Here is a 27,249-nt window from a genome sequence, read left to right on the forward strand (position 1 = left end):
CCCCCAAAACGAAAAGTACTTTGTGCTGAACGGGGGAAAATTGGGAGTTGCTATAAAAAAAAAAAAAAAAAAAAAAAGGGGGGGGGGGGGGGGGGGGGGGGGGGGGGGGGGGGGGGGGGGGGGGGTTTGGGGTTTTGCTAGGGTGTAGAAAGGCTTTTTATGGGTTCCGGGGTTGCTGGGGTTGCTGGTGGTTGCTATGGAGTTATCCCGCTGCTAGGGTGTTGCTAGGCATTTGCTATGGAGATATAGGCAGTTGCTGGGGTGTTGCTAGGGTATTCTGGGTGGTTGCTAGATTTTCTGGGTGGTTTATAGTGTTGATATAACTAGCTGACAGCGTTTTCATTTGTAATTTTCATTTTGAATATCGTTCTTTCACTTCCGCAATCAGCTATTTCCTATCCTGGCTGCTGAGACCGTAGAGCTGACCGCATCACGTGTGCAAAGCCGACCAATGCTGTAACTTCACCGTTCGCATATGAATGACGTCACCTTCTCCATTCATCTTATGGGAAAAATTGGCATAAAAATTAATATTTCTCAAAAACCGTGCAGCGAAACTTTCCACAAAGTAATAGCACACGATTCCCAAAGAAGCCGGTCATTTGACATATGGCACGTGTATGTGGTGTGAAAACTCTGGGAGGAGTAGCGGTCCAAAAAATTGGTGAATAATAATAATAATAACTAGACAATTCCAGCAGAAATTGTGAAGTGTGGTTGCCGCCAACGCAAAGTCGACTTTGTGCTGAACGGAGTGAACAGTGGTAGTAGTTGCTATGATGTCTGAGCAGTTGCTAGGGTTGCTAGGTGTTCTATGGAGTTCTAAGTGGTTTCATGAATTCTAGGCGGTCGTAGGGGTGCTAGGTGGTTGCTATGAGCTCAGTGGTTGCTAGGCATTGCTAGGTGGTGCTAGGTATGCTAAGTGTTGCTAGGATGTTGCTAGGTGGTTGCTATGGAGTTCTAGGTGGTTGCTAGGGTGTGCAGGCAGTTGTTATGGGTTCAGGTGGTTGCTAGGTGTTGCTAGGTGGTTCTATGGAGTTTAGCGTGCTAGGGTGTTGCTAGGATTTGCTATGGAGATTTAGGCGTTGCTAGGGTGTTGCTAGGTTTCTAGGTGTTCTAGTGTTCTAGGTGTTGCTAGGTGGTGCATGGTATGTGTGTGGTTGCTAGGTGTTGCTAGGTGGTTGCTATGGTGTTCAGTGTTGCTAGGTGTTCTAGGGGTTGCTAGGATTCAGTGTGCTATGTGTTGCTAGTGGTTGCTTGGTTAGCTGGTTGCTAGGGTGTTGCTAGGCATTTGCTATGGTGTTCAGGTGGTTGCTAGGTTTGCAGGTGTTGCTATGGAGTTTAGGCGGTTGTATGGTGTTGCTAGGTGGTTGCTATGGAGTTCTAGGCAGTTGCTAGGTTGTTGCTAGGTGGTTGCTATGGAGTTCTAGGTGGTTGCTATGTGTTGCTAGGTCGTTGCTATGGTGTTCATGGTTGCTAGGTGTTGCTAGGTGTTGAGGGGTTCCAGTGGTTGCTAGGGTGTTGCTAGGTGGTTTGCTATGGAGTTCTAGTGGTTGCTAGGTGTTGCTAGGTGGTTGCTATGGAGTTTTAGGCGGTTGCTAGGTGTTAGTGGTGTTCCTAGGTGGTTGCTATGGGTTCTAGGTGGTTGCTAGGTGTTGCTAGGTGGTTGCTATGGTATTCAGGTGGTTGCTAGGTGTTGCTAGGTGGTTGCTATGGAGTTCTAGGTGGTTGCTAGTGTGTTGCTAGGTGGTTGCTATGGAGATCTAGGTGGTTGCTAGGGTTGGTTGCTAGGGTGTTGCTAGGTGGTTGCTATGGAGTTCAAGGCGGTTGCTAGGGTGTTGCTAGTGGTTGCTATGGAGTTCTAGGTGGTTTGTTAGGCTGTGTGCTAGGTGGTTGCTAGTGAGTTCTAGGCGTTGCTAGGTGTTGCTAGGTGGTTGCTATGGAGTTCTAGGTGGTTGCTAGGTGTTGCTAGGTGGTTGCTAGGATTCAAGTGGTTGCTAGGATGTTGCTAGGTGGTTGCTATGGAGTTCTAGGTGGTTGCTAGGTGTTGCTAGGTGGTTGCTATGGAGTTCTAGGCGTTGCTAGGGTGTTGCTAGGTGGTTGCTATGGAGTTCTAGGTGTTGCTAGGTGTTGCTAGCGGGTGTAGGTGCTAGGTGGTTGCTATGGAGTTCTAGGCGTTGCTAGGGTGTTGCTAGGTGGTTGCTATGGAGTTCTAGGTGTTGCTAGGGTGTTGCTAAGGGTGTTGCTAGGGGTTGCTATGGTTCTAGGCGGTTGCTAGGGTGTTGCTAGGTGGTTGCTATGGAGTTTAGGCGGTTGCTAGGGTGTTGCTAGGTGGTTGCTATGGGTTTAGGTGGTTGCTAGTGTGTGTTAGGTGGTTGCTATGGATTCTAGGCCGTTTGCTAGTGTGTTGTAGGTGTGTGCTAGGGTTGGTGGGGTGCTAGGGGTTGCTATGGAGTTCTAGGCGGTTGCTAGGTCTTTACTGAGTCCAATGACGCGACCCATAGTTCTCTATGACAAACGGTTCAAAAGTTATGAAATATCAAACATCGGCCAATCAGGAAGGGGGCGAGGCTGATCTCCACCAATGGACAAAGGACTCTCTACCATGTCCAATGAGCATTGCACAATTTGTGGGCAATTTTTCCCCATAGAGATGAATGGCCGAATGTTCAAATCTAGAGAGAGACCAGAGTACTGCTGCTAGAAACAGGGCATTGTGACATCACAAGGGTGAGAAGACAGAGCATTGTGACATCACAAAGGTGAACATTCCGCCATTCATTCTCTATGGGAAAAATTGCCCACAAAAATTCAAATTTTTCAAAAACCGTGCAACCAATCTTTCCACAAAGTAATAGCACACCATTCCCGATCAAGCCGCTCGATTTGACATATTGCACGTGTATGTGGTGCGAAAACTCTGGGAGGAGTAGCGGTCCAAAAAATGGGCGGAATAAATAATAAATAATAACTAGACAATTCCTGCAGAAATTGTGAAGTGTGGTTGCCGCCAACGCAAAGTCGACTTTGTGCTAGAAGGAGTGAACAGTGGTAGGTAGGTTGCTATGATGTCTGAGGCAGTTGCTAGGGTGTTGCTAGGTGGTTCTATGGAGTTCTAAGTGGTTTCATGGAATTCTAGGCGGTCGCTAGGGTGTTGCTAGGTGGTTGCTATGGAGTTCTAGGTGGTTGCCAGGGTGTTGCTAGGGCATTGCTAGGTGGTTGCTAGGGTATGCTAAGTGGTTGGTAGGTGGTTGCTATGGAGTTCTAGGCGGTTGCTAGGGTGTTGCTAGGCAGTTGTTATGGTGTTCCAGGTGGTTGCTAGGGTGTTGCTAGGTGGTTGCTATGGAGTTATAGCCGGTTGCTAGGTGTTGCTAGGCATTTGCTATGGAGTGTATAGGCAGTTGCTAGGGTGTTGCTAGGGTTCTAGGTGGCTGCTAAGATGTTGCTAGGTGGTTGCTATGGAGTTATAGGGGTTGCTAGGGTGTTGCTAAGGGTTGCTAGGTGGTTGCTAGCATGTTGCTAGGTTGTTTCTAAGTTTGTAGATGTTGTAGGGTACAGTTGTTAGGGTGCTAGGTGTTGCTATGGGTTCCGGGTTGCTAGGGTGTTGCTAGGTGGTTGCTATGGAGTTCTAGGTGGTTGCTATGGTGTTGCTAGGGGTTGCTATGGAGTTCTAGCTGGTTGCTAGGGTGTTGCTAGGCTTTGCTATGGTGTTCAGGTGGTTGCTAGGTGTTGTGGTGGTTGCTATGGGTTCAGGTGGTTGCTAGGGTGTGTTTGCTAGGAGTTTCTAGGTGGTTGCTGAGTTATAGGTGGTTGCTAGGAGTGTCAGGCGTTGTAGGTGTTCAGTGGTTGCTAGGTGTTGCTAGGTGTTGCTAGGGTTTGCTAGGCGTTGCTATGGTGTTCTAGGTGGTTGCTAGGGTGTTGCTAGGTGGTTGCTATGGAGTTTAGGCGGTTGCTATGGTGTTGCTAGGTGGTTGCTAGGAGTTCTAGGCGTTGCTAGGGTGTTGCTAGGTGGTTGCTATGGAGTTCTAGGTGGTTGCTAGGGTGTTGCTAGGTGGTTGCTATGGAGTTCTAGTGGTTGCTAGGGTGTTGCTAGGTGGTTGCTATGGTGTTCCAGTGGTTGCTAGGTGTTGCTAGGTGGTTGATGGGTTCTAGTGGTTGCTAGGGTGTTGCTAGGTGGTTGCTATGGGTTCAGGTGGTTGCTAGGGTGTTGCTAGGTGGTTGCTATGGTTTAGGGTTTAGGTGTTGCTATGGTTGTAGTTGCTAGGTGGTTGCTATGGAGTTCTAGGCGTTGCTATGGTGTTGCTAGGTGGTTGCTATGGAGTTCTAGTGTTGCTAGGTGGTTGCTAGGTGGTTGCTAGGGTTCTAGGCGTTGCTATGGTGTTGCTAGGTGGTTGCTATGGAGTTCTAGGTTGCTAGGTTCTGCGTGTATGGTGTTGCTAGGTGGTTGCTAGGGTGTTGCTAGGTGGTTGCTATGGAGTTCTAGGCCGTTGCTATGGTGTTGCTAGGTGGTTGCTATGAGTTCTAGTGGTTGCTGGATGTTGCTAGTGGTTGCTATGGTGTTGCTAGGTGGTTGCTATGGAGTTCTAGGCCGTTGCTATGGTGTTCTAGGTGGTTGCTATGGAGTTCTAGGGTTGCTAGGTGTTGCTAGGTGGTTGCTATGGTGTTCAGGCGTTGCTAGGTGTTGCTAGGTGGTTGCTATGGAGTTCTAGGGTTGCTAGGTGTTGCTAGGTGTTGCATGGAGTTCTAGGGTTGCTAGGTGTTGCTAGGTGGTTGCTATGGAGTTCTAGGCGGTTGCTAGGGTGTTGCTAGGTGGTTGCTATGGAGTTCTAGGTGGTTGCTAGGGTGTTGCTAGGTGGTTGCTATGGGTTCTAGGCGGTTGCTAGGTGTTTGTCTAGGTTGGTGTTCAGTTTGTAGGATTCTAGGGTGTATTGCTAGGTGTTTGCTAGGTGGTTGCTATGGGTTAGGTTCTAGGGGTGGTTGCTAGGTGTTTGCATGACTAGGGTTGCTAGGTTCTAGTGGTTGCTATGGTTGCTAGTTTGCATGGTTAGGGTTGGTTTGCTAGGGTTGCAGAGTTCTAGGCGGTTGCTAGGTGTTGCTGTGTGCTATGGTTGCTAGGTGGTTGCTATGGTTTAGGGTTGCTATGGGTTAGGGGTGCTGGTGTTGCTAGGTGCTAGGGTTAGCGTTTAGGGTGTTGCTAGGTGGTTGCTAGGGTTCTAGGGTTGCTAGGGTGTTGCTAGGTGGTTGCTAGGTATTGTGTAGGTTGCTAGGTGGTTGCTATGGAGTTTAGGCGGTTGCTAGGGTGTTGCTAGGTGTTGCTATGGGTTGTTGCAGGTGTTGCTATGGTTGTTAGGGGTTGCTAGGATTTGCTAGGGGTTGCTATGGAGTTGCTAGGTCAGTTGCTAGTGGTTGTATGAGTTAGCGTTGCTAGGATGTTGCTAGGGGTTGCTATGGAGTTCTAGGCGGTTGCTAGGTCTTTACTGAGTCCAATGACGCGACCCATAGTTCTCTATGACAAACGGTTCAAAAGTTATGAAATATCAAACATCGGCCAATCAGGAAGGGGGGCGAGGCTGATCTCCACCAATGGACAAAGGACTCTCTACCATGTCCAATGAGGCATTGCACAATTTGTGGGCAATTTTTCCCCATAGAGATGAATGGCAGAATGTTCAAATCTAGAGAGAGACCAGAGTACTGCTGCTAGAAGACAGGGCATTGTGACATCACAAGGGTGAGAAGACAGAGCATTGTGACATCACAAAGGTGAACATTCCGCCATTCATTCTCTATGGGAAAAATTGCCCACAAAAATTCAAATTTTTCAAAAACCGTCCACCCAAACTTTCCACAAAGTAATAGCACACCATTCCCGATCAAGCCGCTCGATTTGACATATTGCACGTGTATGTGGTGGAAAACTCTGGGAGGAGTAGCGGTCCAAAAAATGGGTGGAATAATGAATAATAATAATAAACTAACAATTCCTGCAGAAATTGTGAAGTGTGGTTGCCGCCAACGCAAAGTCGACTTTGTGCTGAACGGAGTGAACAGTGGTAGGTAGTTGCTATGATGTCTGAGGCAGTTGCTAGGGTGTTGCTAGGTGGTTCTATGGAGTTCTAAGTGGTTTCATGGAATTCTAGGCGGTCGCTAGGGTGGTGCTAGGTGGTTGCTATGGAGTTTCAGGTGGTTGCTATTGAGCTCCAGGTGGTTGCTAGGCCATTGCTAGGTGGTTGCAAGGGTATGCTAAGTGGTTGCTAGGATGTTGCTAGGTGGTTGCTATGGAGTTCGAGGCGGTTGCTAGGGTGTAGCTAGGCAGTTGTTATGGTGTTCCAGGTGGTTGCTAGGGTGTTGCTAGGTGGTTGCTATGGAGTTATAGCCGGTTGCTAGGGTGTTGCTAGGCATTTGCTATGGAGTTATAGGCAGTTGCTAGGGTGTTGCAAGGGAATTCTAGGTGGCTGCTAGGATGTTGCAAGGTGGTTGCTATGGAGTTATAGGCAGTTGCTAGGGTGTTGCTAGGCATTTGCTATGGAGTTATAGCTGGTTGCTAGGGTGTTGCTAGGCATTTGCTATGGTGTTCCAGGTGGTTGCTAGTGTGTTGTTAGGTGGTTGCTATGGAGTTCCAGGTGGTTGCTAGGGGGTTGCTAGGGTATTCTAAGTGATTGCTAGGATGTTGCTAGGTGGTTGCTATGGAGTTATAGGTGGTTGCTAGGGTGTTGCTAGGCAGTTGTTATGGTGTTCCAAGTGGTTGCTAGGGTGTTGCTAGGTGGTTGCTATGGTGTTCCAGGTGGTTGCTAGGGTGTTGCTAGGTGGTTGCTATTGAGTTCTAGGCAGTTGCTATGGTGTTGCTAGGTGGTTGCTATGGAATTCTAGGCGGTTGCTATGGTGTTGCTAGGTGGTTGCTATGGAGTTCTAGGCCGTTGCTAGGGTGTTGCTAGGTGGTTGCTATGGAGTTCTAGGTGGTTGCTAGTGTGTTGCTAGGTGGTTGCTATGGAGTTCTAGGCGGTTGCTATGGTGTTGCTAGGTGGTTGCTATGGTGTTCCAGGTGCTTGCTAGGGTGTTGCTAGGTGGTTGCTATTGAGTTCTAGGCAGTTGCTATGGTGTTGCTAGGTGGTTGCTATGGAATTCTAGGCGGTTGCTATGGTGTTGCTAGGTGGTTGCTATGGAGTTCTAGGCCGTTGCTAGGGTGTTGCTAGGTGGTTGCTATGGAGTTCTAGGTGGTTGCTAGTGTGTTGCTAGGTGGTTGCTATGGAGTTCTAGGCGGTTGCTATGGTGTTGCTAGGTGGTTGCTATGGAGTTATAGGCGGTTGCTAGGGTGTTGCTAGGTGGTTGCTATGGAGTTCTAGGTGGTTGCTAGGGTGTTGCTAGGGGGTTGCTAGGGTATTCGAAGTGGTTGCTAGGATGTTGCTAGGTGGTTGCTATGGAGTTCTAGGTGGTTGCTATGGTGTTGCAAGGTGGTTGCCATGGAGTTCTAGGCCGTTGCTAGGGTGTTGATAGGTGGCTGCTATGGAGTTCTAGGTGGTTGCTAGGGTGTTGCTAGGTGGTTGCTATGGAGTTCTAGGCGGTTGCTATGGTGTTGCTAGGTGGTTGCTATGGAGTTCTAGGCGGTTGCTAGGGTGTTGTGAGTAGGTGGTTGCTAGGAGTTCTAGGTGGTTGCTAGGGTGTGCTAGGGGTTGCTAGGGTTATGTCGAAGTGGTTGCTAGGATGTTGCTAGGTGGTTGCTATGGAGTTCTAGGTGGTTGCTAGGTGTTGCTAGGTGGTTGCTATGGAGTTCTAGGCTGGTTGCTAGGGTGTGCTAGGTGGTTGCTATGGAGTTCTAGGTTGTGTTGCTAGGGGTGTTTGGCTAGGGTGTTGCTAGGTGGTTGCTATGGAGTTCTAGGCGGTTGCTAGGGTGTTGCTAGGTAGTTGCTATGGAGTTCTAGGTGGTTGCTAGGGTGTTGCTAGGCGGTTGCTATGGAGTTCTAGGCGGTTGCTAGGGTGTTGCTAGGTGGTTGCTATTGAGTTCTAGGTGGTTGATAGGGTGTTGCTAGGTGATTGCTATGGAGTTCTAGGTGGTTGCTAGGGTGTTGCTAGGTGGTTGCTATGGAGTTCTAGGCCGTTGGTAGGGTGTTGCTAGGTGGTTGCTATGGAGTTCTAGGTGGTTGCTAGGGTGTTGCTCGGCGGTTGCAATGGAGTTATAGGTGGTTGCTAGTGTGTTGTTAGGTGGTTGCTATGGAGTTCTAGGCCGTGGTGCTAGGGGTGTTTTAGGTGGTTGCTAGGTGTTGCTAGGTGGTTGCTATGGAGTTCTAGGCGTTGCTAGGTGTTGCTAGGTGGTTGCTATGGAGTTCTAGGCGGTTGCTAGGAGTTGTTGCTAGGGTGTTGTAGGTGGTTGCTATGGAGTTCTAGGCGGTTGCTAGGGTGTTGCTAGGTGGTTGCTATGGAGTTCTAGGGGTTGCTAGGTGTTGTGGCTAGTGGTTGCTATGGAGTTCTAGGTGGTTGCTAGGGTGTTGCTAGGGTGTTGCTAGGTGGTGTGCTATGGAGTTCTAGGGTGTTGCTATGGTGTTGCTAGGTGGTTGCTATGGAGTTCTAGGCCGTGTGGTTGCTAGTGGTTGCTATGGAGTTCTAGCGTTGCTAGGTGTTGCTAGGTGGTTGCTATGGAGTTCTAGGCGTTGCTAGGTGTTGCTAGGTGGTTGCTATGGAGTTCTAGGCGGTTGCTAGGGTGTTGCTAGGTGGTTGCTATGGAGTTCAGGTGGTTGCTAGGGTGTTGCTAGGTGGTTGCTATGGTGTTCTAGGTGGTTGCTAGGGTGTTGCTAGGTGGTTGCTATGGATTCTAGTGCGTTGCTAGGTGTTGCTAGGTGGTTGCTATGAGTCAGTTGCTAGGTGTAGTGTGCTATGGGTTCAGGGTTGCTAGGTGTTGCTAGGTGGTTGCTATGGAGTTCTAGGCGGTTGCTAGGTGTTGCTAGGTGGTGCTATGGAGTTCTAGGTGGTTGCTATGGAGTTCTAGGCGTTGCTATGGTGTTTGTCAGTGTGGTTGCTATGGATTCTAGGGTTGTTGGGTTTGTGCTAGGTGGTTGCTATGGAGTTCTAGGCAGTTGCTAGGTGTTGCTAGGTGGTTGCTATGGAGTTCTAGAGCGTTGCTAGGTGTTGCTAGGTGGTTGCTATGGAGTTCTAGGTGGTTGCTAGGGTGTTGCTAGGTCGTTGCTATGGTGTTCCAGTGGTTGCTAGGGTGTTGCTAGGCGTTGTATGGTGTTCCAGTGTTGCTAGGTGTTGCTAGGTGGTTGCTATGGTGTTCTAGGTGGTTGCTAGGGTGTTGCTAGGGGTTGTATGGTGTTCAGGTGGTTGCTAGGGTGTTGCTAGGTCGTTGCTATGTGTTCATGTGGTTGCTAGGGTGTTGCTAGGCAGTTGTTATGGTGTTCCAGATGTGCTAGGGTGTGCTAGGTGGTTGCTATGGTATTCAGGTGGTTGCTAGGGTGTTGCTAAGTGGTTGCTATGGTGTTCTAGGTGGTTACTATGGTGTTGCTAGGTGGTTGCTATGGCGTTATAGCAGTTGCTAGGGTGTTGCTAGGCATTTGCTATGGTGTTCCAGGTGGTTGCTATGGATTCTGACGGTGCTAGGGAGTTCTAGGCGGTGTTATGGTGTTGCTAGGTTGTTGCTATGAGTTAGAGCGGTTGCTAGGATGTTGCTAGGGGTTGCTATGGAGTTCTAGGCGGTTGCTAGGTCTTTACTGAGTCCAATGTCGCCACCCATAGTTCTCTATGACAAACGGTTCAAAAGTTATGGAATATCAAACATCGGCCAATCAGGAAGGGGGGCGAGGCTGATCTACACCAATGGACAAGGGACTCTCTACCATGGCCAATGAGGCATTGCACAATTTGCGGGAATTTTTTCCCTATAGAGATGAATGGCAGAATGTTCAAATCTAGAGAGAGACCAGAGTACTGCTGCTAGAAGAGACCATTGTGACATCACAAGGGTGAGAAGACAGAGCATTGTGACATCACAATGGTGAACATTCCGCCATTCATTCTCTATGGGAAAAATTGCCCACAAAAATTCAAATTTTTCCAAAACCGTCCACTCAATCTTTCCAAAAAGTAATAGCACACCATTCCCGATCAAGCCGCTCGATTTGACATATTGCACGTGTATGTAACGCGAAAACTGTGGGAGGAGTAGCGGTCCAAAAATGCGTGGAATAAATAAAAATAATAATAATAATAATAATAATATGTGCAATAATAATAGTGTAGTTGCCCTAAGGCAACCACACTAACTAGACAATTCCTGCAGAAATTGTGAAGTGTGGTTGCCGCCAACGCAAAGTCGACTTTGTGCTGAACGGAGTGAACAGTGGTAGGTAGTTGCTATGATGTCTGAGGCAGTTGCTAGGGTGTTGCTAGGTGGTTCTATGGAGTTCTAAGTGGTTTCATGGAATTCTAGGCCGTCGCTAGGGTGGTGCTAGGTGGTTGCTATGGAGTTTCAGGTGGTTGCTATTGAGCTCCAGGTGGTTGCTAGGGCATTGCTAGGTGGTTGCTAGGGTATGCTAAGTGGTTGCTAGGATGTTGCTAGGTGGTTGCTATGGAGTTCTAGGCGTTTGCTATGGAGTTCTAGGCCGTTGCTAGGGTGTTGCTAGGTGGTTGCTATGGAGTTCTAGGTGGTTGCTAGGGTGTTGCTAGGTGGTTGCTATGGAGTTATAGCCGGTTGCTAGGGTGTTGCTAGGCATTTGCTATGGAGTTTTAGGCAGTTGCTAGGGTGTTGCAAGGGTATTCTAGGTGGCTGCTAGGATGTTGCTAGGTGGTTGCTATGGAGTTATAGGCAGTTGCTAGGGTGTTGCTAGGCATTTGCTATGGAGTTATAGCTGGTTGCTAGGGTGTTGCTAGGCATTTGCTATGGTGTTCCAGGTGGTTGCTAGTGTGTTGTTAGGTGGTTGCTATGGAGTTCCAGGTGGTTGCTAGGGGGTTGCTAGGGTATTCTAAGTGGTTGCTAGGATGTTGCAAGGTGGTTGCTATGGAGTTATAGGTGGTTGCTAGGGTGTTGCTAGGCAGTTGTTAGCAACTAGGTGGTTGCTATGGAGTTCCAGGTGGTTGCTAGGGGGTTGCTAGGGTATTCTAAGTGGTTGCTAGGGTATTCTAAGTGGTTGCTAGGATGTTGCTAGGTGGTTGCTATGGTGTTCCAAGTGGTTGCTAGGGTGTTGCTAGGTGGTTGCGATTGGTGTTCCAGGTGGTTGCAAGGGTGTTGCTAGGTGGTTGCTATTGAGTTCTAGGCAGTTGCTATGGTGTTGCTAGGTGGTTGCTATGGAATTCTAGGCGGTTGCTATGGTGTTGCTAGGTGGTTGCTATGGAGTTCTAGGCCGTTGCTATGGTGTTGCTAGGTGGTTGCTATGGAGTTCTAGATGGTTGCTATGGTGTTGCTAGGTGGTTGCTGTGGCATTCTAGGTGGTTGCTATGGTGTTGCTTGGTGGTTGCTATGGAGTTCTAGGCCGTTGCTACGGTGTTGCTAGGTGGTTGCTATGGAATTCTAGGTGGTTGCTAGGGTGTTGCTAGGTGGTTGCTATGGAGTTCTAGGCGGTTGCTATGGTGTTGCTAGGTGGTTGCTATGGAGTTCTAGGCGGTTGCTAGGGTGTTGCTAGGTGGTTGCTATGGAGTTCTAGGTTGTTGCTAGGGTGTTGCTAGGGGGTTGCTAGGGTATTCGAAGTGGTTGCTAGGATGTTGCTAGGTGGTTGCTATGGAGTTCTAGGTGGTTGCTATGGTGTTGCTAGGTGGTTGCTATGGAGTTCTAGGCCGTTGCTAGGGTGTTGCTAGGTGGTTGCTATGGAGTTCTAGGTGGTTGCTAGGGTGTTGCTAGGGTGTTGCTAGGTGGTTGCTATGGAGTTCTAGGCGGTTGCTAGGGTGTTGCTAGGTGGTTGCTATGGAGTTCTAGGTGGTTGCTAGGGTGTTGCTAGGCGGTTGCTATGGAGTTCTAGGCGGTTGCTAGGGTGTTGCTAGGGTATTCTAGGTGGTTGCTAGGATGTTGCTAGGTGGTTGCTATGGAGTTATAGGTTGTTGCTAGGGTGTTTCTAGGGGGTTGCTAGGGTATTCTAAGTGGTTGCTATGGTGTTGCTAGGTGGTTGCTATGGAGTTCTAGGTGGTTGCTAGGGTGTTGCTAGGTGGTTGCTATGGAGTTCTAGGTGGTTGCTAGGGTGTTGCTAGGTCGTTGCTATGGTGTTCCATGTGGTTGCTAGGGTGTTGCTAGGCAGTTGTTATGGTGTTCCAGATTGTTGCTAGGGTGTTGCTAGGTGGTTGCTATGGTGTTCTAGGTGGTTGCTAGGGTGTTGCTAGGCGGATGTTATGGTGTTCCAGGTGGTTGCTAGGGTGTTGCTAGGTCGTTGCTATGGTGTTCCATTTGGTTGCTAGGGTGTTGCTAGGCAGTTGTTATGGTGTTCCAGATTGTTGCTAGGGTGTTGCTAGGTGGTTGCTATGGTATTCCAGGTGGTTGCTAGGGTGTTGCTAAGTGGTTGCTATGGTGTTCTAGGTGGTTACTATGGTGTTGCTAGGTGGTTGCTATGGCGTTATAGCCAGTTGCTAGGGTGTTGCTAGGCATTTGCTATGGTGTTCCAGGTGGTTGCTATGGAATTCTAGACGGTTGCTAGGGAGTTCTAGGCGGTTGTTATGGTGTTGCTAGGTTGTTGCTATGGAGTTAGAGCCGGTTGCCAGGATGTTGCTAGGGGTTGCTATGGAGTTCTAGGCGGTTGCTAGGTCTTTACTGAGTCCAATGTCGCCACCCATAGTTCTCTATGACAAACGGTTCAAAAGTTATGGAATATCAAACATCGGCCAATCAGGAAGGGGGGCGAGGCTGATCTACACCAATGGACAAGGGACTCTCTACCATGGCCAATGAGGCATTGCACAATTTGCGGGAATTTTTTCCCTATAGAGATGAATAGCAGAATGTTCAAATCTAGAGAGAGACCAGAGTACTGCTGCTAGAAGAGACCATTGTGACATCACAAGGGTGAGAAGACAGAGCATTCTGACATCACAATGGTGAACATTCCGCCATTCATTCTCTATGGGAAAAATTGCCCACAAAAATTCAAATTTTTCCAAAACCGTCCACTCAATCTTTCCAAAAAGTAATAGCACACCATTCCCGATCAAGCCGCTCGATTTGACATATTGCACGTGTATGTAACGCGAAAACTGTGGGAGGAGTAGCGGTCCAAAAATGCGTGGAATAAATAAAAATAATAATAATAATATGTGCAATAATAATAGTGTAGTTGCCCTAAGGCAACCACACTAATAATAATAATAATAATATGTGCAATAATAATAGTGTAGTTGCCCTAAGGCAACCACACTAATAAATATGTGCAATAATAATAGTGTAGTTGCCCTAAGGCAACCACACTAATAATATGTACAATAATAATAGTGTGTTTGCCTAAGGCAACCACACTAATAATAATAGTGTGTTTGCCTAAGGCAACCACACTAATAATATGTGCAATAATAATAGTGTAGTTGCCCTAAGGCAACCACACTAATAATAATAATAATAATAATATGTGCAATAATAATAGTGTAGTTGCTCTAAGGCAACCACACTAATAAAGAATATGTGCAATAATAATAGTGTGTTTGCTTAAGGCAACCACACTAATCATAATAATATGTGCAATAATAATAGTGTGCTTGCCTAAGGCAACCACACTAATAATATGTGGGATATTAATAGTGTGATTGCCTAAAGCAACCACACTAAATATGTGCGATAATAGTAGTGTGGTTGCCTTAAAGCAACCACACTAATAATATGTGGGATAATAGTAGTGTGATTGCCTAAGGCAACCACACTAATAATATGTGGGATAATAGTAGTGTGATTGCCTAAGGCAACCACACTAATAATAATATGTGGGATAATAGTAGTGTGATTGCCTAAGGCAACCACACTAATAATAATAATAAATAATATGTGCAATAATAATTGTGTGTTTGCCAAAGGCAACCACACTAAAAATGTATGTCTAGACCGTGACGTGTTACACAAGGCACATGTAAAGGGGGCAATACCAATAATGATGACGATACCAGCAATAATATAGTGAGGGGGAAATGAAACTTATTGTAAACTAAACCCTATTATGATTTCAGGGCCATGGTAATAATAGCTGATATACTGTGACACAAACGTGCACATGTACACATGTCCCATTTACCTGCAATATTCTCACTTAAAAGTGTTATTATGTACGGACAAGCCAACAAACGGGACGTGAAAACCAATAATGAAGTCAAATAGGAAAAATGAAACTACTGATCTTTTAGCTGAAATAATGACAGAATACCTCAATGACATCAATATAAAACAGGAACCTGTTTGTAATAAAAATTAAGACTTACCGAAGCGTAGGTAGCACAAAATAACCGCAAAATGCCTCGCGTGTTTTTAATATTCGAATTTATTTGTTTATACGCTGTCATTCATTCATTCAGGACGGAACAGCGCCGCGAAATCAATGTGTGGCCGAAAACATATTACATCCGTAGTGTTAAGAACTACCGTTGAGAATGAACCGGAAAAGTTAAGGGAAGTTAAGCTTAACTATTCACGCCCGCGGCTAAAAGCTAGCATTTTATAGTGACTGTTATATATACCGTTCGATATGGAAAATAAGCTCGCTCATGGTCACTCCATTTACTTCGCACTATACTCTGTGATCATGTTAACCTTCACCTACATGCCCATTCTGCTAAAAACATAATGTTTCAACTACGCAATTTCATCATTTCATCCAAATTTCTCTCACACTGTTGTTGTTTTCTCATATGCAAAGCCTGCTGGGACATATGCGTCTGCTCCTATTCTCCACTATCAAGTTTTCCGGTTCTAGCAAAACAGCGAACAGGATCCCCACCTGCAGATAAGCCTATCAAAATGCCTTATAAACCTTACAAACACTAAAAGTGCATCTCCACGAAATATCAGACAACGGAGCAGGACAGCAGGGTACACAAGTTGCGACCTAGGCAGCTCTAATTCTACGGGCTTGCTGATTCTTTTCTCAATCAAGGCTGCTTGGATGGCCGTCAAATCCGTGAGTACATACACTGGTCATATTTCACCTGCGTTTCTGTTGTGTTTACACTTACGCCCCGCACCCTTTGTCACAGCCACTGTTTTACATATATTGCTAACAGAAACTGCTAAACAGTACACGCTCATTTGGCCTGTCCATGTACTGCATGCTTATACACACAGGGCAAAGTCAAGGGATCAGCCCCAGCATACCTTCACAAGATATTCAAACCCTACATGCCAGCCAGATCCCTCCGTTCTGCTACCTCAGGACGCCTAGCACCTCCCCCTCTTCGCACCTGCACTTCCAGAACACGTCTCCTGTCTGTTCTGGCCCCACAATGGTGGAATGACCTCCCTGTGGAGGTCAAAACAGCTGAGACTGTGACCAATTTCAAACGACGACTGAAGACCCACCTCTTCAGGCTGCACCTCTCCCCATCCCTCCCTTCCCCCCTGTAAATGACTAGGATTGTAACTAGGCAGCTGTTTCATAGGTGACTTAGTTGATGCGCCTGTCTTAACGACTACTTGTATTTTTATTTATTTTTATTTTTCCATAGATTGCGTTGTTGCCGTTCTCGTTGTTAGTGTTAATCAGTTTAACCATCAGGGTCCAAGTTGAACTATGCGGTTGTTCCCTGTACTTGGACTGGTACTTCTCTCTAGGGGTTTCGTCATACTTGTTCCTGGTTGTGGTTATACACTTTGTTGTACGTCGCTCTGGATAAGAGCGTCTGCCAAATGCCTGTAATGTAATGTAATGTAATGTAATGCAAAGTGACTTGAAAGAATTGAGCAAATATTGGGTAGCATTGCTTTGGAATACATCTTATTTAATTTCGGTGAGGCAAGATAGCCTATATTGTTTGTAGTACCGTAACTTGGCATCATTTTGATATCAATACTTTTAATGGCAGGCCTGGTCTTGTATGTGTGAGTAACTTGGCATTTTTGTACGTATACTGTACATTTTGTACGTGTTTTTTATGAAATCAATTTTACTTTAAAAGAACTGAGAGATGCAATACAAGCTGGGGCAAACACAACTACCTTGTTTAATGTAATCTGGGAGGAAGGTAAATTGCCAGAGGAATGGAAACACGCAGTTATAATCCCAGTATTAAAACCTGGTAAAGATCCATCAAGCCCAAGCTCTTATCGTCCAATAGCATTAAAGTCTGTGATTTGTACAATTATGGAACGAATGGTAACTAATAGGTTAGTTTACTTTCTAGAAAAAAAATGATTTTTTTTGTAAAATACCAGAATGGTTTTAGAAATGGCAGACCAACAATGGAATCTATAGCTGTGTTAGATCTGGACATCAGAAAGGCGATTGCCAATAGAGAAGCAGCGGTAAGTGTATTTTTAGACATTGAAAAGGCATATGACTCAATGTGGAAAGAGGGATTGGTAATTAAATTGTATGGAGCAGGAATTAGAGGCAGAATGTTCAATTGGATTCATTTTCTTAAGGGAAGAATAATAGGGGTTGGGGGGTCAAGTTCGAGAGTAACTGTCCTAAGCCCCTTTCACACAGCTAATACCGCATCTGAGCCGCCTCTGATGCGGTAACATGTTCCTTTTCCCACAGAATTTGTAAAGCCGTCTTTACCTTTCACACACAGTAGAACTCAACTCTCGTGAATGAATTGTTTACGTTCCGTTATCAAGCAAACACACAAACATGTTACATTTTGAAGTGCAAGTGGCCCCTTTTTATGTTTTAGTTTTCGCGTTCTCAGTGCATTTACAATGTGGGTCCAGCTATTTCCTCTGTATTCCATTTTTTCGGTTGAGAGATAGGTGCGCGTGAACGTAGATCTGTAACGTAATTCGAACGCCGCCCAGAAAGCCGTCGTCGACGCTGCTTTCCGTTCTCACAGGAGAAATGCGGTAGTCGAGGCGCCTCGAAAACACCGAGAGAGGCGTTTTCGATGCGGTATTTTAAAAGCCGTCGCAACGTGTTCACACAGACATAAGTGCGGTATCGAAGCCGTCTCGAAAACTCCTTTTTTCTTCTGTGTGAAAGGGATAATAGACAACGGTACTCCTCAAGGGAGTGTGATAAGCCCGGTTTTATTCAACATTATATGATCAATGACATATTTCAGGATTTAGATAATGGCTCTGTCTATCCCTTTTTGCCGATGATGGCGCCCTCTAGAGGAGAAGCAGAAATGTTGAAAACAAACTCAAAAGGCTTTAAACTTAGCTGTAGGTTGGGCAGACAATTGGGGCTTTAAAATATCTTGCTCCAAGTCCAAATACGTGATAGCCTATTTGGTTTTTAAGAAAAAGATGCCTGTTCTTATGTTGTTTATGTATGGTTCACCATTAGAGAGAGTTAGAGAATTCAAATTTCTTGGAGTATGGTTTGATGAAAGACTTACATGGAGGCTTTACATAGATAAAATAATTGGTAAATGTGGAAAAATATTAAATGTCCTGTGAAGCTTAGCGGGAAGCAACTGGAGAGCAGGGAGGGAGTCAATGTTCTTAATTTACCAAGCAATGATAAGATCTGCTCTTGACTATGGATGTATTGTTTTTGGATCTGCTGCTAAATCAGCTCTAGATAAGTTGGATACCGTTCAGGCAAAGGCATTAAGAATGTGCTGCAGGGCTTTTAGTACTACACCAATTCCTGCTTTATTAATAGAGATGGGGGAGATTTCTTTAAGGTTACGGCGTATTAAATTGGGACTGCAGTATTGGGCTAAATTGAGTAGCTTTAAAAATCGTAACTTCCCAGCTAGGTGCCTTCTTCAAGACAATTGGGAGTTTGGCAATAATTTTCTGACATTTTCTGGGTAGAATGAGAGAATGGGCTGGGAAGCTTGGAGTTGGAGATGAAACAATTATAGATCTTCCTTGCTGGCCAGCTATCCCCTTCTGGCTACACCCTGATCCTGAGATAGACCTCACTCTTCTATCTAGGATTCATGGAAAAGGCATAAGTGGGTTTGACTTAGATGGATATCTTAATCAGGCATGGGAATCACATTTGCAGGTTTTCACAGATGGCTCTAAAGATCCAGAAAGCAGAAAGGCTGGGTTTGGAGTATATGTGGCACAACCTGAAATCCAACAAATCAAGCAAATCAACCGAATTAATGGAAATAATTTGGGCGCTATGGTGGATAGAGGAAGTGAGACCTGGAAATACTGTTATCTGCTCTGATTCAGCATCTGCCTTGTTGGCTTTGAAAAGTGGCAGATCAGAAGCTTGGCCAGATTTAGTGAACGAGACTCTGATGTGTTTATTTAGACTGCAAAAACTGGGTTGTGAGGTGGGGCTACTGTGGATTCCTGGTCATGCTGGGATTGAGGGGAATGAAAAGGTAGATTCTTTGACAAATTCTTTAGGGAGGGAAAAGTGTGATTTGGAAGTATGTCTTGATAGGGTCGAATATGAAAGAGGGAGTAAGATCAAAGAGGGAATTATGAAGGAGTGGCAGAAGGAGTGGGAAAATTATAAATGAGGGAGGCTCAACTTCTCAATACAACGATCTGTCAAAATTAAAAATAATTTAATGTCAAGAGAAAAGGTCATTACAGTAAAACTGACTATATTAATATTGGAGCACTGTGGGCTAAACCAGTGTTTAAAGATGATAGGGAAACATCCAGATGGGCTATGTGAGTGTGGTATGCCCGAGACAGTTGAGCATGTTATTATAACATGTAAGAAATATAGGAAAGAGAGGGTATTATTCAACGATGCCTCAGAACTAGGAGTTTCTTCCTTTTCTTTTAAAACTTTGCTTGGTCAAGATATAAAGAATCGGGAACTAATTGAAAAGAAAGTAGTGGCATTTTTGTTAGCTACTGGAATATTTTCACGGATTTATGTTGAGGGTCTATTGAGTAAATTGTTATTATTATTATTAATTTATTTATTATTCTTCATTTTGTTACTTTACTTTATTTGTATTATTTTTAAAATTATGAGTTTGACTAATAGACCAGTGGAGGGCAGTAATACGCCTCGAAGCGTCTAAACTGCCGGAAATCCTACAAGAAGAAGAAGAATGCTGAAGACTTTTTTCAGTTGAAAATACATATTTTCTGTCGTCGGACACATGTCGAAAGTGGGCGACATTATATCCGCTGCTGAGGTTGAGAACCAAAATCTCGCCCCTTGTGCGTTTGTAGTCTTCTCCGAGTGAGCGCGTTTGGTCTAAGGGACTTGTAGTATTTTACGACTGCATTATGCAAAGTCCTCAATGTGCGGATCTTGGGAAACAACTACAAATCCCATGTCGTTTCCAGTCAGCTTTACAATGTTGATGTCAATATGGCTGCTGTCAGACAGACAAAGACAAGTCAGTCTCGCTTCTGACTGAAATCAAATCGGGGGGTGGAAGAAGGCCGAAAGGGATTAGAAAAAATCACTGTTGCATGTTAGTGTTGGCAAACAAAGGAGGGAATTTCTGCGCGATTATTGATTTATACTATTATTAAATGGTGTGGTGGACGGAGGCTCTGCCCAGGTTCACAGAAAGGTAACATTTCTGTAACTTAACTTTGTCATTTTGTGAATGGTCCAGGATGGTGTGTAGAGCTGGGTAGCCAGTTTGTATTATTCCGAATTTCATACGGAAGCAGGGGAAATCCAGTGTGCTAGCTAGGTAGCTTGTAGTGGCTGTCTTGCTAACGTTATCTGCATTGGGGGAAAACAAAAATGGACAGGCCTGGCTCAGTTCTGAGAATAAATTATGTTAGTTTAACGTTAGCTATCTTTGCGAGTTCCCTTGGCCTTGGATATCTGACGAGAACCAAAGTTGCCAGGCTGTTATAAATGCAGCATGACAGCAGTCATTCCTTTTTCTTAATAATCTTATGGGACTAGCCTAGCACAGTACTAGTCTAGCTCACTGGTTAACGCCCTAGTCCCATTTAGCTTGATTGGTAAAATAATAGCTAAACGGTTACAATGAGCGTCCTTCGAACATACACATTGAAATAATCACTAAGTGGTTGGCTCGCTACTGTGCCAAATTAAAGTGAAACTTAGCTCATATAAACGATACTTTAATTTGCCCACAGTGCTTTAGCAGGCAAACAAGCAAACTCGATTGAAAGTCTGTTATGGTGGTTTAGTTAGCAACCAACCTATGTCTTCCACCACGCCATGCTAATACTGTAGACTAAACACCACTAGACTACCTAAAATTTAGGGTAAATAGTCAAAAACTTCATTCGATTTTAATTTGTTGCACTGCGGCGTGCGAGCACTTTGTTGCTAGCTCGTTAATAACGTTAGCGACGTGAAGTCTTTTTGGGTGGAAGTTTGGGCGTTCCGTTGAATTACCGGTTGTTTTTTCTTTCTTGATTTTTTAAATTACGAAGAGAATCTTGCAAAAAATTTAATAAATTAAAATTATATATACGGCAGGTCTTTAAAACCATATTCGGTTAGTTTAGCGTTAGCTAGATCATTCACAATATTCATAACGTTACGCTTTGCATTAAAATATTTTCGTGAAGATGATTGTGTTAGTCTAATCAGGTTTCATTTATAACAGCAAAATTGTGACGAATGCGTTTTCCTATTTTTGTCTCAGTAGAAGCCACACACGGTTTAATCTGAAAATATCCATTATGAGAAATAGGCCTATATGTTTTCTTATATGCTTTAGCAAGATCATAAACCGGCTTCATTGCTGTAAAATGTTCTGTCTGGTTTTGAAATACCCAGTGCTTAAATCGTTTTTAAGATAGTGTTTAAAATGCTTAGTTCCTGCACTTGATACAGATGTAATAGCATCACCGATAGTTTCATCCGTATTCTTTAATCTCCAATTGATCCCCGTATATTTCTAATCTCATAAAAAACACGTTTTTCAACGTACAAAAATGGCAAGTTACTCACACAAACCAAACACTGTGTATAATTAATTCATTAAAACTGGCAACATCTAGGCCTGCCATTAAAAGTATTGATATCAAAATGACGCTAACTAAACAAACAAAATAGGCTATCTTGCCTCACCGAAATTAAAGAAGCTGTATTCTAAAGCAATGCTACCCAATGTTTTCACTTGGCCCTGTGTGTATAAGCATATAGTGCATGACCAGGCCAAACATATGTGTGGATGGGTTTGTAAGATTCAAGATTGATTGAATAGGCCTCAGTATGTCAAATTTGTATCGGTATGTATGCATTTAGCTGCCCATCAGCCTTTCTGTTGCGTGAATGATTGTATGTTTCTTGGTATAAATGTCTGTTCATAAATGTGAATGTTAGGCTACATGCTGTGAGGGAAATGTCCCCATTGCGATAATGAAGTATTGATTGTATGTATGTATGTATGTACGTACGTACAATATTTATTTTGCATGCTGTATTTATTGTAAGTAGCAAATATACAAGAACTTCCACATTTAGTGAAATGAACTTGACAATCAAGTATAAACATATGTTTTCTGGAGGAATATGCTTTCTGTGGGTGTTCACCAGCAGTTTTGTACATTAATTTAAATGTCTTGCATGAGACAATTTGAGGTATTTGAGACTTTGATGTGACACCAAGTTTGAATGACATTGAAGATCGTAAGATTAAAAAACACAGGGCCAAGTGACTTGAAACAATTTAGAAAACATTGGGTGGCATTGCTTTGGATTACAGTTTCTTAATTTTGGTGAGGCAAGATAGTCTATGTACGAGCCTAAATTCAGTTTGTTGATAGACATAGTAAATGATCTGACTAATTAGCACAGAATAATTTAAGTTTGTATGTAAAACTACAGTAATTTACATGATTGGTTGATTCAGAAGATATTTTTGATTGAGTATTTACAGTATTTACATATTGATGTATTTACACAGTTCATATTTACAATGATGCAGTAAGTTAATTTGATTTATTGTGTTTAAAATGTGTGTGGATAATTTAAAACGCATAAAGGCTCATTTACAATTACTTTTGTAACATTTGCAACATTTGGAGATGGGATATTGTGACCGTTGCATCCAAGTAGCTATTTGCATATTTAATTGTTTTTGCCGCCTGTTGCGTGAAAAAAGTTTTGCGGCAGTAATTTCCGGTTAGTCAAACCCAATTGGAGAGCGGAACCACACAGTCTTTTGACCTCTCTCTTTCATTTTGATAATTATCTCTTGTGAATTTAATTGGAATGGACAATCGATCTGTACATATGAAGAATCATTGTTTTGACAGTTTGTTTTATTAAACATTTTGAATTTTTGTACCGCATGGTCCTGTGGATATATCGTTGTGGATTTAAACAAGGGGAATTGAGAGCGTCAACCTATGGCTTCACTGAATGGAAACCTACAGTCTATATTGTTTATAGTACAGTAACTTGGCATCATTTTGATATCAATACTTTTAATGGCTGGCCTAGATTTTGCCAGTTTGAATCAGTGAGTTATAGACAGTGCTTTGTGTGAGTAACTTGCCATTTTTGTACGTTGAGAACTTGTTTTTTATGAGAATTTCTTTTTGCAAAGTGTTTGTTATAAGAAAGTGAGAATAGTAATGCATATAAATGTAGACGATGAGAAGTATGCGTACACATGCATGCATGCAAACACGCATACAGCGTAATGATTTAATAGTAATGATTTAATGGGGTGTTGCGGACAGTTCATACATAGTGGGCCTAATTGTTTGTATGTGGGTAGATCGAGAACAGGGCGAGGTAAAATGAATGTAGTAGCCCGAGCGATGCCAGATTTTTGGGTCCGATGCCGATCCCAATTTTGGAGAGCCCTAGCCTACCGATTACCGATGTTTTGACCGATATTTTGTCAAAATGTGCAATATTTTCAAATCAATTTGAAAAATTTATATTTTATCAAAGTTTCTATATTTGCGAACATTTAACTTATAAGCAAACAGATAAATAAAAATAAACACACAAAGAACTTTTTGTATATATATATATTAACACCATCTTCAAGTGGTGTGAATTCAAAATAACTCCACACGTTGCTTTTTACTCCTTTCTTTTCCAGCCATCTATAAAAAAATTAACTGGAAAACTGATTTTTTAAAAATTTCCATGTATTTTTATGAATATTGTTGTTGTTGTTGTTATTAATTTGTTATTATTTTTTAGTATCTATTCTCAGTAAATGAATTATATTTTCTTATTTTATTCCTACTACATGATCTCAAAGAGTAAGACTTTATCTAGCGGAGCTAATGAGTGAATCAAGGGTAACGTTAGATGAAACTAAATTGACTGGACGAAATAAGTAACGTGAGGCTTGTCCATAAGAATTTGGTGGTGAAAAAAACTACAATGCGCTTTCGTGCAGGTTACCCGCGCGTTGGCTGATTCACTTCTCCAACAGCAATCCTTCTGTCATGTTATCACGACAAAGCTAGATAACATGGCTTAAAATGATCCACGGTAGAAGTGTTTTTTCGGCGTTTTTACTGTCTGGTTAGCTTGCTACGATGACGCGTGACTAGATGACACACTCGCTTGCAATAACGCGTTGCCTATTGACACAGCATCATATAGTAGCTAATATCATTATCTCAGATAAAAAACAAAAGTGTGATGCATTCAATGACCATTTTATTTTGGCTGGTTATTTATTTGAGAATACAGCAATGTCCTCTGGAAATGTAGATCCTAGGTTGCTTATGTGCTCACTGCCACTTCATAAAGGCTTGTTAGCCAGCTAGCTTGCTAAAACCAAATATGTTAGCTAGCTCGCTCGCTTGATAATGAGGATTGATAAACATAGTGGTCGTATAAACGCATTTAATTAAAAACTTTCACTAAATATAGCCTACATACATTTATTGCGGCAATCGAATCTGTGCAGACAAGTCTTGCAGTGGAGAATAATGGATGAGGCACGAGTGACAAACGTCTTATTACAGAAGTAGCGCGTCAGCTGCTGCAGTTCACACTTGTATTAGAGCTCCCTCTACTGGATAATTCTAGTAAATAGCAATTACAACGTTCGAACAGACAAGTACAGATAAATAATCAATGTTTTTTTTGTTTTTTTATTATTTAAATCGGACACATCGCTGCATACTGCATCCGATTTTCAAAGTCAAATAATGGCCGTATTCGGACTAAACCATATATCGTCGGGCTCTATAGTATGTGGCGTTGCTGATAAGAACGTTTTCTACACTGCCAATTGAATAATGAAGTAGTAGAATGCACAGTGGGCATGTGTAACTTTTAAGAAAATCATACATTACGTCAGAAATGCATTGGCTGCGAGTGTCTATTGTAAACAATGCATGAGATTCTGATATTTGGATAAGTGCAAAAGCAATATACAATTATTAGTTAGCAATATAGGCTAAGTGTAAGAAAATGTTAGTTTAAGATATGAAAGGATCTGCCTGAGGGCAAGGCGGGATTCGATCCTCCAACCTTGCACTTCGCAGTCAATTACATTGGCAGTGCGCCTGTCAAGTAGCTGTCTAAAAGTGTGAATTTTTTTTGATGAAATGCGTTCGTGGTTTTAGTGCAAAGCCCCTAGTGGCCGGCACGCCAGCATGCCGAGATTACTGAACTTTGACATTCGGTGCTACTACAACCAAAGTATGAGTTAAAAACAGAAACGCGTTGTTTTAGTTTCATTAGTAGACGATACACCACAACTATGCCAAATACGTTTGTTGCGAGTTTCGCAGCGCCACCATTGTCACTCTGGTCATTCATTTTACACACACCCCCTCCCTGCTGTCTCACCTACTACACCCCCCACCCATGACACAATGGACAATATTGTCTATCTGGGCATTCATAAAGATATTCTTTCACCACTCAAAAATCGTATTCCGTCATAGCAACAAGATAAACCCGACAATAGCTCGAAGATATGCCAATACAGCAGTGAAAACACTGCTCACTGAATAACAAAGTAAATGAGACAGTTTTAAAAAATGGTACCATGACATTCTAAAATCAATATCTGGGACTAAATATTGAATAAATATACAACCTTACCATTGGTTTTACGTGTAGAGATGTCCCTTTTGAGACTGAGTGGTCATATATTGTCTTGGACAATCCGTTTGTGAAATATACGCACATTTGTGATGCTTGGGTATCTTCCAAAATAGCTGTGCGTAACACCACACGTGTTGTTTATGGCGTTGTCACCCTTTTTAGTACAGTCTGGCTTGACCGACAGTTCATTTATTCAGTAGGTGAGCGTATAAGCTTTCTAATGATGTATAACATGTCTAATTTCGCTTTTGGAATAGCGTTTTATAGGTCAGCGTAACTGAAAAATTTCTTATCGCATTCACTTACACATTCACTCTGTGGTAACAGTAAAAGACGCTGCACCTAATGAAACGATTTTTCGTAATTTCTTGGAAAATACTGTTATTATTGAGGACTTCTGGGTATAGCGAAGCCATATGTTAGCTGATAGACCTAGCTGACATCGTTTTCTGGTGTAAGACAGAAGCGGATATAACTTTATCATTGATCTACTGTCTCTTGAAAACAGATATGATTTCATTATTGCTATGTATTACTGGTCAAAGTATTTTGGTTATATACATTATTTTTGAAATTGAGTGTCTTTAACCTCTTAGCGCACAACCCCTAGTGGTGGGAACGCCGGCGTGCCTAGATTACTAAACTCAAACATTCGGTGCTACTGCAACCAAAGTGTGAGATGAAAACAGAAACGCGTTGTTTCAGTTTCATTAGTAGACGATACACGACAACTATGCCGAAAACGGAGTTTCGCAGCCCCACAATTGTCGCTCATAGCAAAAAGATAAACCCGACAATAGCCCTAAGATATGCCTATACAGCAGTGAAAACGCTGCTCACTGAATAACGAAATAAACGAGAAAAAGTTTTTTAAAATGATACCATGTCATTCTACAGTCAATATCTGGGACTAAATATTGAATGAATATAAATCCTTATTGTTGGTTTTACATGTAGAGATGTCCCTTTTGAAACTGCGTGGTCATATATTGTCTTGGACAATCCGTTTGGGAAATATACGCGCATCTGTGACGCCTGGGTATCTTCCAAAATAGCTGTGCGTAATACCACACCTGTTGTTTACGGCGTCGTCGCCCTTTTTAATACAGTCTGGCTTGATTGATAATTCATTTATTCAGTAGGCGAGAGTATAAGCTTTCTAACGATGTATAACATGTCTAATTCTGCTTTTGGAATAGCGTTTTATAGGTCAGCATAACAGAAAATATTCTTAGCATCGCATTCACTTACGCATTCACTCTGCTAGCAGACAAATACGCTGCATCTAACAAAATGTGTTCAAGGATATTTCGTAATTTCTTGGAAAATATTATTATTATTGAGGACTTCTGAACATAGCTAAGCCATATGTTTGCTGATAGACCTAGCTGACATCGTTTTCTGGAGCAAAACAGAAGCGAATAGAACAATATCATTGATACTGTCTCTGTCTCCATCTACTGAACATAGAGGAGATTTCATCATTGCTATGTAGGTATTACCGCTCAAAATATTTAGGTTATATACGTTATTTTTGAAGTTGAGTATCTTTAAATAGGTTAGTGGTGTTATATAATGTGAATATTTCACACTGTAATGTAAGCGTTAGATGGAAGTGTAATAGTTTTTGTGAAGCGTGCAACAGTGATGACGTCAGAGTTGCAACATTGCCAAAACATGGTGGACGGTTGAAAATTGTTTTCATGTTGTCTCATCCCTATACAAGAAAACATACGAGAGTACAGAGTATAGAAATACACACGAGTTAATTATTACACATTTAGGTACTGTACCGCATTGTGACAATATTTTTGCATTATTTTTTAAATCTGATAGCAATGTTTCATCTTAAACCCTCATAAGGGGCTCATTTATATGCTTTATAATGGACAAAAAACATTTTATTCAATTTTGGAGAGATTTTGTATATGTTTCTGGACACCTAGCTATTTTAGACCACTGTACTGACTGAAAGCTTGTAATTCCCATTTGAAAATTATGCAACAGTGATTTTCTTGAGTCAAAACAGTTGATTTGTAGTGAAATACGTGAATATGTTGTGATTTACAGCAATGCATAATTTAGACATTTTGGATAGATTTGGAGACACTGGGTACACTGCTTAGTTTTTGCTTCATACATCTATAGTAGTTCTACATATCCACCCTTAGATTTTATGAACTTGTGGTCAAGAAGTTTTTGACCCAGGACATGTATAGTTTAACCTGCTGTGCAATCT

The 27,249-nt window shown here is 43.1% G+C and overlaps 2 protein-coding genes across 10 annotated transcripts in view; one reads left to right on the forward strand and one right to left on the reverse strand.

Annotated features, from left to right (window-relative positions):
• The window catches only part of LOC135257884 (NADH dehydrogenase [ubiquinone] 1 beta subcomplex subunit 1-like), a 417,122-nt gene that overhangs the window by 311,663 nt on the left and 78,210 nt on the right, over positions 1-27,249 (reverse strand). The gene's annotated exons all lie outside the window — the stretch shown is intronic.
• The window catches only part of hmbox1b (homeobox containing 1 b), a 424,932-nt gene that overhangs the window by 260,849 nt on the left and 136,834 nt on the right, over positions 1-27,249 (forward strand). Inside the window, exon 1 of one of the 9 annotated variants that reach the window (XM_064341086.1) lies at positions 19,324-19,554. The exons of the other annotated variants lie outside the window; for them this stretch is intronic. The gene's annotated coding sequence lies outside the window, so the exon portion shown is untranslated. Of the gene's footprint in view, positions 1-19,323; positions 19,555-27,249 lie in introns of those variants that run through there. 9 annotated transcript variants of the gene reach the window in all.

The sequence above is a fragment of the Anguilla rostrata genome, chromosome 6 (genome assembly GCF_018555375.3).
Source record: "Anguilla rostrata isolate EN2019 chromosome 6, ASM1855537v3, whole genome shotgun sequence".
Taxonomy (NCBI): Eukaryota; Metazoa; Chordata; class Actinopteri; order Anguilliformes; family Anguillidae; genus Anguilla; species Anguilla rostrata.